The sequence below is a fragment of the Lygodium microphyllum genome, chromosome 25, assembly GCF_053477565.2.
Source record: "Lygodium microphyllum isolate KBCC chromosome 25, Lygodium_microphyllum_v1.1.10, whole genome shotgun sequence".
In the NCBI taxonomy this organism is placed as follows: domain Eukaryota; kingdom Viridiplantae; phylum Streptophyta; class Polypodiopsida; order Schizaeales; family Lygodiaceae; genus Lygodium; species Lygodium microphyllum.
In genome coordinates this window covers 106,407,490-106,411,430 of record NC_141159.1, presented here as the reverse complement: position 1 = coordinate 106,411,430, position 3,941 = coordinate 106,407,490, and positions in this window count along the sequence as shown.

The window sequence follows — 3,941 nt, the reverse complement described above, 5'->3', positions numbered from 1 at the left end:
TCCTGCCTGCGCGATGGCGGTGTCTATATCAGCCAAAGCCACACTGCTCAATTGTACCTGAATATTGAAATCCAATCCATGCAAGAAGTATTGCAATTGGGTAGCCGACGGAATAGGAATGTAAGTTTGTAACTTACGAAACACTTCCTTAAGCTTCTTGGCATAAGCTTTCACATTCTCGTGGGGGTCTTGACGTGTTACATTCAAAACACGCAACCAGTATTGGCCACCTCTTTCAAGGGCATATTCTCCTCGAAAAGTTGCATAAAATTGGTCAATTGTGGTTATGGTTCCTGTCTCTATGCTATGATACCATACTGTAGCCCTTCCTTTTAATGTCATGTTAAAGAACATCATAAGATGTCCCTCATCTTGAATACGGTAATTAAACATTAATCTTTGGAATTCACAAATGTGAAACTCCACGTCTTCTTCGGCTAACCCATTAAAAATGGGCAAAGGAACTCCTAAAGCTGGCAGATCTTGCGTCCCTGTAGGAATTGCAATGGGTTGTGCCATGATGACAATCGGATTGACAATAGGAGTTTAGACTGATGCGATCACACCCCCACTTAAAGTGGATTGACTCGGTGGAAGAGAGGAAGAACTTGCACTTCCTCCTACACCTAAAAGACTATATGTAACAGTTGGGTTACTAAGACCACTGCCTTTTATGCGTATCGAGCTACTCCTTTGAGGAGAATAACAACTTACAATCTCCAACCGCCGTCTAGCCCTCTCAGCACGTTCTTCTTTTTGTATTTCGGCTTGACGGTCCTTGTCAAAGGACATAAACCAACCTTTTGGTCCCTAGAAACCCTAGATTTGAGAATCACCACTTATTCGCAGCTCCCGACAGATGCACCACTGATGGGACCTAAAATGGGCTGGCACTGGCTATGGCACTAGCCAAACCTTATGCTCATAACAAACAAACACACCCTCACGGCCTCGCGGACCAGGAGCATCTATTTGCTGCCAAAGGATGAACTATCCTAAAGCCTAATCTATGCATTTATATTTTTTATAGTTTTGTAGTCCAACGTTTCACTTTCTATAAACTTTGTAGAGGGAGAACCCATACACATTGGCAATGCCATGATAATCACATATGTGGGAGGCAACCTCTCGGTAGAAACACCGCGGCCCCACTGTAGCTCTCTTACATCGTAGGGATTAGCCCCTTGATGCGCTGCTCAACATATAAAACAAATGAACACACTCCACTCTTTCATTTCGAATCCAGGAGATATACCATGTTTCCTCACCAAATAATCCCACAAGAACCAACGTCTATCCTACAGCTTAGGATGCCTTACCACACTCAACATGGGTCACTGTCATTGAAAAAAAGTGCCATGCATCCAGGTTTTATATTTCGATACCATGATCATCATGCACATACAAAATGAATGATTCTAAGGTGCTCAAACATCATTTTAAAATCAACAATGTGCTTGTGCACAATCAGGCTTTACAATGCATTATTCACTAACCTGCAGTGATGAAAGGATAGCACCGAGACCACCCGTGCTACTATCCTCTTAATTAAAATAACACGAAACTCTATGACATGCAATGCCTCATAAAATCAACAACAATCAGCGCGCAAATCACACCATTCAAACCTCCCAACCCCCTACGTTTAGGCATTGCTTCGTTGCATAGGCTTAGAGGTTTATTTTGTGATTTTTTAATGTATAGAAAGCGACAAATCACCAATTGTAACAAAGAGATAGGGAAAAATGAGGCCAAACCTCAATGAGCTTTGCCACTACCATACATCCACAAACAATTATTATATTTTTCCTCATTTTTCCAAGTCGTATTTCTATTTTTCCACTCATTTTTTCTATTTTCTTGATTTTTTAATTAAGAAAATAGACCATTTTCTGATTTTTCTTATCCCACTCACTTCAGCATGTTATTAACCAATTTATCTTCCATATTTCCTGCATGGGAACATGTTTCTCCCACTCGAAACGGAAAAACTAGCATTTTACCACTCAAAACCCGCATTTTGGGTTTATGGGAATTAAAAAGAGTATGTAAATCATTGCAAAACCAACATTTTCTGATAAACAACAATTACTCATAATGCAAACATCACTCACACAAATTTTCATCCAATAAGAACATAATTATCATCATAAACTATCAAAAATCCTTCGTTTTCCTTCATAAAAATGGTCATACTGTGTTTTTACGTAACCCGAGACACCTTGAATGCATGCATAACCAGCAAACGGAGCCTCCATTGCTCTCAATCCAATGCTACACTTCCATCTTCAGCATCTCCATCAATCTTCATTATCACTTTCCTCATTCTTCCACCCGGATTCCTTCTTCAAGATGGCACACATGAACAACCCACAGGAAAGAGAGAGAGGGAGGAGAGAGAAAGACTAGAATCAGATCTCTTCATTCAGTCCATCATTCCATAAGCGAAGGGTGGCGATAAGATCAGTCAAGAAGGAGAAGATCAGGGGTAACATCGTTTCCATGGGTTCTTCACAGCCCACATGCATGATGAGAGAGGAGAAAGGGTGCAATTTTCGATGTGTGCAGATGTTGCCATGTTTCTTCTCTCTCCACGATTTGCATGAAAAATTTTAGGGGGGGTCCAAGGCTCCCAAAGGGCACATCCAATTTTGGCCTTAAACTTGTCCACCTTTTCACATCTTGACCCTTTTGTGGCCATTTTCCCGTCTTGGCTCTGATTCGAGCTTTGAAAAATCCTTGGCATTCGGCCTGACATCCCGCATTGATTGGCAACTCCTGACATCCCGCATGGCAGTCTGAAAAATTATAAAAAATTCCACAAGTGTTGATCGAGCACCTTTTAAAAGTCGTCTTTCCACTTGGTGCTTAAAATCATCCCAGCTGCAACCGCTGCCTTCGATGTTAAATATTTTTTCCCTAAATTTCGAATTTTTTGGCAAATTTTAGGCACATCCTGGGCTCAAAACTCCGCCCTCAATGTGCCACTAACACAAATAACACAAGTGTCACAAACTCCACTCTTATTTGAAATGTTCTAGGAGGTAAGATATTTCCTCACTTAATAGTTTCCCAAGAAACCCGAACACCTAAACTTACAGCTTAGGTATCTCACAACTCAACGTAGGTCATATCTATAAAAAAAACAATTGCAATGTATCCACGAATTACACCATGTGATATGAACAATGTAACTATGAATGCCATAGTGCTAAAAAATTTATGATTTATAAATCAGCATAGTGAAGTGTAACAAACATTTGTTTCAATGATTTCGGCCTACACGTCATGCTATGTTGCTAAGGGTTAGCACCGAGCATCCTCGTGTTGTTTGACCCCTTTAAACTTAATTTATAAATGCCCTATATGGTATGTACAAGTAAATAGATTAAAATTTCAAACATTATTAACAAATAATCTAATATCAAACCCCTCTTTTCTCTTACCATTTAGGTTATGTATCATTGATAGGTGTAGAAAGCGGTTTTTTCATGTATTTTTCCTATAAAGGTAGTAAAAACTATACTTTAACATGAAGGCAAGCTGAACTGAGGCTTATCTCTCATGCCCCAAACATACCATACATTCACAAACATAAAGTATATTTTTCTTTAATTTTCTAGCCTAGAAATATGATTTTCTCTATTTTTTCACTATTTTTCTTCATTTCTTTAGATAAAAATCCTAATACTTTTGATTTATGAGTTGAAACTAATCACAATCACCGATATTTTATTTTATACTCATTTCTACACTATATGAACCCCATAATCACAACAAAACCCCCAAATTTATCATTTCTATGAAAATTGCATAATTGCGAGCTTTGATATAAATTGTTAAATCACTAGATTTTTGTTTTCTTCAAGATTTCTAATAAATTTCAGCATTATCAATCAAAGGCATCCATTTCCAAACAAGTCTACCAAACATCTATCATA